This window comes from Meles meles, chromosome 5 (assembly GCF_922984935.1).
Source record: "Meles meles chromosome 5, mMelMel3.1 paternal haplotype, whole genome shotgun sequence".
NCBI lineage: Eukaryota > Metazoa > Chordata > Mammalia > Carnivora > Mustelidae > Meles > Meles meles.
Genome location: NC_060070.1, coordinates 67,453,449 through 67,466,069, shown reverse-complemented (window position 1 = coordinate 67,466,069; position 12,621 = coordinate 67,453,449).

Below are 12,621 nucleotides of genomic sequence, written 5' to 3'. Positions count from 1 at the left end.
GAGCCTGCTTCCCTCTCTCTCTCTCTGACTGCCTCTCTGACTACTTGTGATCTCTCTCTGTCAAAATAAAGAAATAAAATCTTAAAAAAAAAAAAAAAAGAAAAGAATCACTTAAGTGGATGATGGGGAGGGAGAACAAGCTCAATAGCACTTTGCATGAGAATAAAATAAAAAATAAAAGGAAGCATTGCATTAGGAGTTTTAACATTTAAGCTTGACTCTGCCACAAATTAAATTGTGTGACTTGGCACACTGTCTTCTAGATTCTTAATTTCCTTATATGACAAAAAGGATGTTGAAGTAAGATCATCTCTGAGGTTCTATCTGGACTTAATTTTATGGTTCTGTAGTGTAGAGGTTTCACTAAGTACGAATTCAACATGAAGCAGTGCTGTGACATAAGACGCTGCCAATCTAGTTCATTAAGAGAAACACAGAGTTGATCCTCCCACGGTCTTCAACGTTAGCCACTTCATTTGACTGGACAATCAAGTTCTGGCTGCCATATATTTGGAAGGATATTGAAAAATTAATAGCACATCTGGAGGAGGGTGACTAAAGTGTTTATGATTCTGAAAACAATATTCTAAAAGAAATGGTAAGATGAGCTTGGGGTCATTATCCCAGACCATAGAGGGAAAAGTTCCCTGCAACTTTATTATGATGGTATCTCTTTTGAAGCTCTGGGGGAAGGTTATAGAAAGATATACCTAAAGGCTACATAAAAATAAATAAAAAGGACTTCCTAATGATTAAAGTTCACTAGGAATAAACTGGATTGCCTTGTGATAAAGCTACGTCCCTGACAAAGGTAATGTTCAGGGAAGAGTTGAACACCCATCTCTGGAAAAGCTGGATCTAATGACCTGGGGGGTCCGGGCACTCAAATTGCTTTCATTCTGATTTTCTGAGTGCAAATGTGTGTTTTGAAATTAATATAAAAACAAACTCATTGATTCATGTCAGATATGACTAATTTTTAAGGTAAATAACTGTTTTTGATTAATTAGAAATAAAAGAGAATAATCAGAGTAAAATTTAAAAAGTTATCAAAATTCAGATAATTCTATTCAATTCCAAATAAGAGAAATAGAAACTGCAACCCAGTCTTGAAGTTTATTCTCACCAGCTCCTCTGCCCCCTTATCTTTCATAGTTATTTCCCTCAGTAGACCTCTTTTCCAACTAATCCTGCCTTGGCATGTGCTTCCTGGAGGGTCTGAACTACAGAATAATAAACACGAATAAATATTAGCTATTTTATTTAAATGTTAGCTATTTTACTCTTTCCTTCGTGGCTCCAAATTAATTTCTTTTCTTTCTTTCTTTCTTTTTTTTTTTTTTTTTCCTGTGTGTGGCTTCTTTCTGTTGGAGGATATAGAATTAAAGCGAGTTGGAATTTTTTGTTTTATTTTCTAATGGAAAAATAGAAATGATCTTCCTGTTGAAAAATAATTCATTATTTTAGGAGAATAGTAATGATACAAAGTTGAAGAATTTTAAGATGGAATGAATATTTTAAGTGGAAGTATTTAACATCATTTAATATTAATCTTCACATCTAAATGGACTAGTAAAATTTATATTTGTGTGTACAAGGTCACTATTAATTTGTAGACATGACTTCTAGGAGAAACAGGGGTTGTGTGGGAGAAGTGGAGAAAGTCAGACACGGGGCCAGTGCAAAGTCCCTCCACTGTCTGGATTTGGTGTCAGCTCCTTTTCTGTCTCTTGTGTTGGCATTTCTAGCCAGTGCATCCCGGATGACCCAAAGCCCGGCATTTCCTGTGAGGTAACAGAAGGGACAGGAAACACCATGTGCTTCCTGGTTTTGGAGGTGGCACAAGGCTGTGGGGCAGCCAGTAAAAGCAAACATCTAAAGCAGGAAAGAATTTGGTGACCCTGTCAACAGAGTTTTGCTTTTCAGCAGAATGATACAATCACTTCTCAAATTTCAGTCTGGACTCAATAACTACAGAGAACACACTTACTGCAGAAGCTTTACTTTCAGGAGCTTCAATTTAATAAGGTAGAGAAGACAAATGCCAACTCATTCAGGGGAGAGAAACAGACAGACTCAGGCTTGGTAGCCTCAGAGTTTGGCGGTGCCCTCAATAGCGATAAGCAAACTTTTTTTTTTTTCTTGCCCTGGAGGTGAGGTGAGGCCATTCAGGAATCAGTTCACCGAGAGGGACAGTCTTGAGGAGGATTGAGGAGAAAAGACGTGAAGTCATGTCTTTGATGGAGAGAAGGGTGCAGTCGTTCTAATTGAAGAGAACTGCAATCCTTATCTGTGCAGAAGGATTTGTGAAAGGGGCTCAGGAATTTAGGTAAATCTTTGAGGTTCTTAAACATGGTACAGACCCCCATATTTCAAGAAGGAGAGTGAACCTGTAGGGAAAAATATATACTTATGTTATTCAAACATGTCTCTCTCAGGGGGGAGGAAGAGGACCATGATTTGTGCGGCCTCCCTGAGATGGCCTGCCACCGTCCTGGTGTTAGTGCCACCTGTCCTAATCTGGTGAGGTTAGAACAACATTGAGTTTTTGAGAAAGGAAGGAGATTTTATTTCCAAGGTGCCATATAACATAAAGATGAAAGGCAAAACTGGGATCAGCGTTGATATGAATTATAGTTCTATCACCAACAGTCATGTCACCTTGGCAGAGTTACTTAATATTCCTGAATGTAATTTCCTCATGAGTTGTATGGGGTAAATAATAGCATCCATCACAGAAGATTTTTGTGAGGATTGCCTGTTATGTGGCTTGTGCAATATTTAGAATAGTGCCTGGAATACTTTATGGGAGCCCAGATCCCAAAGTGGCTAACTGGAGGAATTACTGAGGCCTCTCAACACAGTCTTGCTTGCAAAAATGGGCACACATTTTTTTTAAAGCAATTTAAAAAAAAAATTAGTAATTCATGATGGCTTTCTCAAAATACATGGCTGATACAATCAGCTTTTATCACATAATGCATTTTATATTTGCAACACAGGGAGATCAGAAGAAAAAAAAAGATTTTCTGCATCCTGAATTAGAGCTATCACCTGCTAAACAAATACCGTGATTTGTGAGTGGGTTGTGGGGTGTGGGGTGGTACATTCCAATTTAGATTGGGAGTTAGTCCTAAAGTCAAAATTCCAAAACTATTTGGAAGCTGCAACTTCCATAAAGTATGTCTAACTTAAAAATCACCAGAAAGTGTAAAATGACATTCCAACTTAAATCCAGTATTTCCCTGTGTAAAGTTACATTTTATTTATTTTAGGGTTTGTGAACTTTTCCTGGTGTTTTATTTTCATTCTGTTTGAAAATGAAGTTGGTGGGGGGGAATTATTTTCAGTAACTGAAGGTAAATCCTAAAGCAGGGATTTCTCTCTGGCTAATATTTCATTTGATCTCTACAACACTGGCATTTCTAGAATGCCAACCAAGTGATTATTCTGGACTCTCCCCAGTTGATTTTTGTTGACAGTATCAAACTTTCAAGAACTCTCTTGATGATTTTAATTTTTTGTGTTGGTATAGTAGTTAATTTGCAATCATACATTGTTTTATTGAATATTTGAAGTTGACTTGCTGACTTTCTTTTCTTTAATGTGCTTCCCAGGTAAAGTAGAACACATGCTTGAATTCTCAGGCTCATACATTAATTTAAGAAGAACTTATCAAGTGCCTATTATGTGCCAAGTGCTTGTAACATTAGGTTGAGTGCCATGCAACCATTGATGTTCCATCCTTTTTAGCTTGAAAAATAGAATAAAAATTGATATGGTTCAACTTATTTAGAAACAAGTTCTTCTTTAAAGAACTTTCAACTGAATACAAATTTTTAGATGTATAAACAAATGAATGCCTTTACAGGTTGTATTTATACCTAATTAGAAACTTTGTGGCTGTGGAAAGTTAAAATTCTATAGGTCAAGAATATTTCTGTATCGGGCACCTGGGTGGCTCAGTGGGTTAAGCTGCTGCCTTCGGCTCAGGTCATGATCTCAGGGTCCTGGGATCGAGTCCCGCGTCGGGCTCTCTGCTCAGCAGGGAGCCTGCTTCCCTTCCTCTCTCTGCCTGCCTCTCTGCCTACTTGTGATCTCTCTCTCTCTGTCAAATAAATAAATAAAATCTTTAAAAAAAAAAAAAAAGAATATTTCTGTATCATGAAACTGTATCTCTGATACGGACTATCATTTAGAGGAATTTGTTGTGTTATTAAGTATCCCAGAGTAACAAATGATTTTTTAAATCCTATACTGTAACATAAGGAATTACTTATTTGTCTACTTTGTTGTGATTTGAAATGACTATTTAGAATCAAAAGTAAACTGAGGAGTTGAATAGTCACCTGGGTTTTGTTCCTGCTTGGAAGAAGTAATTAATCTTTAACTTCTTGTATCCCTACTTACCCTCCTTCAAAAGCACAGATAATTTCTCTTACCAGAAACCTCCTAAATTCTAAAGCAATCATAATATACACTGATGTGGAACAGGAAATTAGAATGGTGCTAGAAAAGGGAGAGACATGTATGTATTTGAATTCAGAGCTTTTTTTTTTTTTTAAATCTTTTGATTTAATATCTGGTAAGAGCAGGGGCATATGAATTCTGTTTTTATTCAAAGTCTGATTCCTGGTTATGATTCCTGGCAGATATATTCACCACTATAAAAGTCCACAAAGGGCTTTGAATTGTTGACTCTATTTAACAACCTTAAAAGAGTTCATTATTCTTGGTCCCTCGTAGATAAGTGGAGGCAGGGTAGGTAGTGGGAGAGGGAAAACAAGGAGAGGGATATGGATATTTTAAGAAGCTGTTATCTTAAACTTGAAAGTTTTGTTTTAATTTACACTTAGGCATTGTTGTATAATGGAGAGAACACAAAATTAGTTAAATAGATGTGGTTCTAGTGGGCTAAATCCAGCCGTCTTCCCTCATTATAAGCTTACTTGTCTCTGTATCCATTGTTTCCTCCTTCTGCTACTGTAGGAGAGGGGGATGACCTTTCTTGCCATAGGGCCATTCCTCCTCCCACCACACTCAGAATCCCATTCCCTTCCTGCCCTCTTCTTATTATCCATCTGCATCTTCACCTTCTGTCTATTGGATCCTTCCTACCAGCATTTAAACATATACAAGTTTTTTCGTTTAAAAAATTTCTTCATTCCCTCCAGTTACCATGTTAACTCTTCCTTTGTTTACCTGCACACAGAAGATAGCATAGAAGGGAAACAGTTGTCTTTACTCAATGGCTCCATTTTCTTAGCTCACATTTACTAATTAACCTGCCTCTGAAGGGGTAGATTAAGGTCATCAGTCACTTCTCTGATTGATGATAAGTCCAGCACACATTATTACGATTTCTTATCACTTGACCTCATATCAAAGAATAATACAGCTGATTATTCCATCCTAGTGGGAATCTTTGCTCTCCCGGTTTCCATAACACTAGGTCCTCTTAGATGTTTGGCTAACTCTCTAGTTTCTTCTTTTCATTCTTTTACCAAAAAATCCTCATGCATCTAACTGTAAACACTGAACTCCTTCTAGCTTCAATCGAAAGACTCTTCTCTTTTCACAAGATGAAACTTATTCAATAGTTTTCCGGTCTCAGGGAATCCTTAAGTAAAAATTATTGTATCTACAGCTTCTAGTATGTTAGCATGATCAGTAAGTTGTAGATATAATAAACTTATAATATTGTTAATGCTCTTTTGAGGAGAGAATGACAGTTTTATATGGATATGTTTATTTTGGCCAACTTATCAGCCTTCTCATTTTTGTGTGATTCTGCTTCACACTAAAAATATCAACTTGAAATAAAAACTTTAGTTTTTTTCTTTTTCCACTTTTTAAAAAATTTTCTACTTGAGTTTTTCACACCTCATTCATGAAGACCTGAAAGATTTATCACAACTAAACAAGATGCTAATGAGATGTGATATATGATGTATAGTATATAGCAAGGGTTTCTTCCCCTATTTATGACTAAAAATGACCTTTTGTTCACCTTTATTGAAAAGAGAAAGGGTAAGTAACCTTGGCTTACCTTTAAAAAAATCTATTTATTTATTTTATTTTCATAAATTTTTAAAACTTGTAAGGCAAACAGAATAAATTCTATAAAATAACTGGTTTCAGACAAAATGAGTTTTACTTTTTAAATTTATTAATTTATTTTTGAGGTTTACTTTTTTTTTTTTTTTAAGATTTTATTTGTTTATTTGACAGACAGAGATCCCAAGTAGGCAGAAAGGCAGGCGGGGTGGGGGTGGGGTGGGGTGGAAGCAGATTCCCTGCTGAGCAGAGAGCCCGATGTGGGGCTCAATCCCAGGACCCTGAGATCATGACCTGAGCCCAAGGCAGAGGCTTTAACCCACTGAGCCACGCAGGTGCCCCAGGGTTTACTTTTTTAAAGGTAGACGATCAAATTTAAATCTTATAACTTGATTTTTTATTTATTTTTTTCAAGCTTTTATTTACATTCTAGTTAGTTAACATACAGTGTAATATTGGTTTCAGGAGCAGAATTTAGTGATTCATCCCTTATATAACAATACCCAGTGCTCATCACAAGTGCTCTCCCTAATACCCATTACCCATTTAGCCCATCCTGCACCCCCTCCCTCCATCAACCCTCAGTTTGTTCTCTATAGTTAAGAGTAATTTGATTTTAATTGTTAACTACAACACAAAGATTTATTGTCAATGCTTAATAGTAAACCTCCTAAAATCATAAGCCAAAGCAGTGTAAATAAAAATATGATTTAGGATGTGTAAAAGTCAAAGTTTTTTATGTAAAACTTGGACAAAATAGTTTCTTACTGAGTGACATGATTAGGCTTAAATATAGGCCTAGCAGTTGCAATATTATTATGCAATTGTGTTGGTCCCTCCATCTCTTTCCTCGGCCTATATTTGGATAAAAATTTGTTCGAATAAAAAGAATGAAATGTACATATGTAACATGAAATCTGTGATTGTTTTTTGCTGCAAAAATATATAATTATGGATCAAATATATGAGCTAAGCATACATGTTATTTCATTGTCCACTGTAAGCAGGAAACTACCGTCTTTGTTTTTAATGTGGTTAAGTAAGAAACACTCCTAGATGAAAGAAGTTGAAACCACAGAAAATGTTCACTATTTCCCTATAAGTAGCAGGATTCTCTGCTTTCACAGAAATCCGGAACTTATCTAAGGGCAGAGCACTAATTGACATCTTGAGTGTATAAGCAAACTTGAGCTCAGTTATTCATCTTCTCTCAAAGTCAAGTTCGCATTCTGAAAGGAAATCTAAAGACAGGATCTTTCACACGGTCATATGCTTGGATTGAAAGGAAAAATACTTTTCAGTGTTATTCTCAGGTTCTCTGGATGGTTTTCAATATGGCTTGAGACTTGTCTATGCTCCCTCCCTCTCAAATATAAGTAGCAATTAAAATACTTCAGAATTTGCTATTGTAGTACATTTTTTCTAAAAATATGATTTCTTTTATTTTTGTTTTCTTAATTATGTCCAGTTAGCCAGCATATAGTATATCCTTAGTTTTTGATGTAGTGTTCAGCGATTCATTAGTTGCATATACCACCCAGTGTTCATTACCACCCATATGATTTCTTTTAAATTTAGGAATCTTGTTACTTGAAGTGAGAAAAAATGTTCCTGGAGCTTACAAAGACTTGTTCAACTGGATAATGGGATGAAAAATGTTTGCTAGGTAGGCTCATTTCTATAGCCATTCTTCATCTTCAAAGTATCCAGCAAAATCTGGCCTAATAATATCTGGAAAATGCTCCTATAATTTCTTTTCAGCTCAAACACCCTGTTGAGATTTGTTCCTCTGTTCCTCTGTTAAGTCACTGGATTTCTGTCTGTAGAGGCATAGGTACTCCCTTTCCAGAGTTTTACACTGTCTTAAATCTATCTTCAGTGAACTGGCTTTTATTTAATAATAATTTTATAGTATCATCCAGATATGTTTTCATTTCATGTTTAAGAGTTTTGACACCAGTAGTTCTATGAAATCAGTATATTGTGATGTCAGTAAATGTGAACTTTTGGGGTCCCATCAACACAGAAACTGATGCAATTCTTATAAAATAGAACTTATGTTTTCAGATATGAACATAAACATCAAATGTATCTTGTATTTTACTTGTTTTGAGCAACATTTTGCAGTAGAAAACATTTTTAAATTTCACTGTCATTTAGAAATCTTACAAATTCTACAATATGACATTTACTGGTAGAAGTTATTCATCAAGCTGGAGAGAAGCTGTTTATTTCATTTATTATACAAAACCTCTTTAGCATCGTGTGACTTATCATCAATATGTCAACATATCATACTGGGTGATAGTGGAACATTTTCAGTGTTTGTACAGAATCTCACCCTCACATTTTACTAACTATAATTTTGTCTGCTATAATTAAATTCTCACCAAGTATGCAATCTTTTTCGAGGTTATAAATTATGCTCCTCAAAACTCCTAAATAACTTGCTTTCTGAGCCTTTTCACTGAATGCGACTTTTTTTTTAACTAAAACATTTATGTGTTTGAGATTCAAATTGTTTTTTAAAATAATTAGCATCTTTTTTTGTCAAATGGTTGTGATTGATGGGTGTCTTTCTAACTTTGCTCAAGTTATTGTTGCCTTTTTAGTTGTTTGCCACAGACTGTGCACAATGCATAGGACAGCTGGGATGTAAAACTCCTTAAGTAGCTTTTGTTATAAAGATTTACTTCCTTTGGGTTCCTTGCTGCACTTGGTGCAGTGAATTGACTCAGAAGATTGTAATTCCTCATCATTAACCTTATCAAAACAGTCCATATGCCTAAGTCTAGAACCTTCATTTCCATCTTGTTTGCATCCCACCTTCAGATCCCATCATGAAACTTTCCCACCAGACATATTTGGGAAACACAAATGCAAATGAAGTATAAAACAGAAAGGCATGGTAACAAAGTGAGAAAATCTTAAGAAATACTAATACCTCACAATACAATTTACTTTTACCCTATGTCATCCACATTTTGCAGCATTTAATATAAGAACAGGTGGCCGAGTACATTTTGTAGTTGGTGTGTGTAAAATGTCTTTAGAATGAAAATTTCCCTTTGATTTTCTATTACTTCAGTAAAGCTCATTTGCTTCAAGTCAGTTGGCTGTGCATAATGGGAGGTAAGGAGTGCAATTTAAGAAGAAGAGGTGGACATCATTCATCTACTTTCCTCTACTTTGTACAACAACAGCACTCTTCAGACATCAAAGGCCTTCTCCCACCCGGCTTCAATGAGAATGGACTCATCCTTATGAACACTGTCCCACTGCTCACTGCTGTGTGGGGAGAAAATTTTGTAACAAAATTGCTAATGGGAATGTTCAGTCACAGTCCATCACATCATGCAGCACATGAATGTTTAATATTTTTTCAATCATTCTTTCACATAGGAGCCCTGGCAACATTTCACAGACCCTAGGATTCTGTAGGATTTCTATTGAGAAAGCCTGCTGAGACACTCTCACCTACTCTCATGACTTCACTTATCTTCTTTCACATATATGCCTCCCCTTAGTTCTGGGCATATAAAGCTGCTTACTCACTGTTTCCACTTGGACATTGCATAAGTATATCAAACTCAATATGCCAAAACCCAGATTCATGATGCGTCCTTTCTCTTTCCCCCATCACTCAATTCAAAAAAGAAGATTGTGAGCCACTTCCAGGGTTGCCTGTTTCAATAAATAGATCAATATCCACTAATTGCACACATCAGCAACCTGGACATGATTCTTTACTCAGTCTCCTTAACCCCATATTTAAACCTCCAATTCCTGTTGATTCTACTTCCTAAATATCACTAAATTAGAAGTTGCTTTTACTCTCTATCCTCATCATGCATAGTCAAACTACTTCCCTTATTTGGGCTAAATTTCTGGAAGAAGATCACTTAAGTGATCTCCCTTACCTACTATTAACCAGTCCAATATATTCTGTATTACTTTGGAAATTGGATGATTTTTTAAAAAGATTCTATTTATTTATTTGAGACAGAGAGAGAGCACAAATGGATAGGAGGGTCAAAGGGAGAGAGGGAGGAGAGTTGGAGAAGCAGACTCCCCGCTGAGCAGGGACCCTGATGGCTGACTCTATCCCAGGATCCTGAGATCATGATCTAAGCCAAAAACAGAAGCTTAACTGACTGAGCCCCAATTGGATGATTTTTAAAATACAAAATCTTATCATGCCTCTTCCTGCTTGAGGTTCTTTAATAGTTACTTGTGTAGTGCTCTTAAAACAAAAATCAGAATCCCTAATAAGGCATACAATGATGTGTGTGATCTCGCCCTGCTACCATCACAAACCTCACCACTGACATCTCCTTTTTCCTCACTGCATGGCATTCATGCAGACCCGTGAATTCCCTTTTCTGAACCTCCTTCTAATTATACTGTGGCTTATGCCAACTTGCCTTGGCCCATATACCTCCCACTCCTACTTCATCCCATTCCTACCCATTCTTTTTATCTGAGTTGTAATGACCTTAGCCCAGAGAAGCTGGAAGCATCTTAGTAATATGTACTTCTAATTTCAATTACCACAATTATTTTTAAAAATATATATTTATTTATTTGAGAGAGTGAGAGAGCAGGGTGGGGAGGGACAGAGGGAGAAGGAAAGAGAGAATCCTGAGCTGATTCCCCACTGAGTGCAAAGACTGACTGAGGGGCTTGATCTCACAACCCTGAGATCATGACCTGAGTCAAAATTAAGAGTCAGGCACTCAACCAACTGAGCCACCCAGGTGCCCCACTTACCACAATTCTAGTTGCACAATTAATTGCACAATTTTTTGGTTATTATCAATCCCCAAAGAGACTCTGAGTGCTCCTGGAAGGCAGAGGATGTATTTGTTGTGTTTACTCCCTTATCTCCAGCATTACTACATACAAAAACAATTGGTGGGATCAATAAGTGAAATGAATGAATGCTTAAATTCACTACTTTGCTTCTTGCATGTTGTAGCTCTCAACTTCAAGAATAGATAACCATAATCATTACATAAAAGAAACTGACATTCTTTTTTAGTTTTTTAAAATTAATTTGACTTTTTGCAGTAAACAAATTTCTTTTAAGATTTGAAACTTTAAACAAAAACGGCTACTATCTCTTGTGTGTTGTTTTATGTGATAAAATACAGCTTCAATACACAGGAAAGTAACAACACACAATCTCAAGTTATAAAAATAATTAACTGTGGCTTGAATTTATTAGCATGAAAAATCATCCCATTTATTTGTAAGAGCAAACATAAATATTGATTTGAGATTAGCTTTGCAGCTGTTGAGTATTTTGGTGCCCATTAATTATTACAAGACACAGTTTTAAAATGTACAAGAAAAATACAAAGATCATTTTATAGTTTTATTTTTCTTACTGTTATTTAGAAGATGGCATTTTGAAATTAGAATTTCCTATGAAGAAAAATACCTTAAATATATAGTTTTAATACATGTGTATGCCAAAATTAATATTTATTCGCTTTTCAGTTTGGATACAAACCAGCATAGACATGAACTTAGCTCTTTCTCCTGGGAGACTAGAACACACTATTTAGATTCAATCAGAGCATCCAGATGTAAACGAACTGTTCACCCAGAGTTTACAGGATGTTCACTTTGGCTTTAGTCCTTTCAGACTGGATCTGTGTCAAGAATTTTTTAAAAAATTAATTAGTAGTTCTGGCAAAATTAAAGAATATTGTTATTCCAGCTTGAAATCCTTTAGATTGGTGGCTAGTAATCTCAAAAGAAAAGTTGTCAAGGTGTGATCAATAATTATTTAAAGTATGAAGATTAAAAATTAATGACCTGATGTGGACTATAAGATTTTATTCTCCCACTATGTTTTTGAAAAGTAGGGTAGATATTTATCATAGAGGAATCTAAAATCAAAGGTAGAAAATAACATGCCTTTAAAGGTCTTTTCTATCCCTACTTAAGCTCCTCTTTCTTTCCATACAACACGAATATAGGCTGAGACACCACTACCACTGTCCAAGGCTGATGGCTAACTCCCTGCTCATTGCCTGGACATGACTGTACCAGTTGTTGGGATATTTTGACCAGAACAACCTACTATGGTCATGGGAGGTGTAATACTTTGTTCTCACAGGTTCTAAGGGATAAACATGTGACAACCAAAACAACCAAAATCCCCCAAAGAATGTCAGATATGCAAATTATTTATTTAAATTACCTGCCTGACCTCACATTCTTCTTTTTTTTATGCATTTCAACCATCCATAATTTATTTAATACTCTTTTTTTATCTTTACAACTTTTTTTTTTGTTTATTTTCAGCGTAACAGTGTTCATTGTTTTTGCACCACACCCAGTGCTCCATGCAGTACGTGCCCTCCCTATTACCCACCACCTGGTTCCTTAACCTCCCACCCCCCCCGCCCCTTCAAAACCCTCTGGTTGTTTCTCAGAGTCCATAGTCTCTCATGGTTCATCTCCCCTTCCAGTTTCCCTCAACTCCCTGTCCTCTGTGTTCTTTGTTATGCTCCACAAATAAGAGAGTCAAGTGATACTTGACTCTCTCTGCTT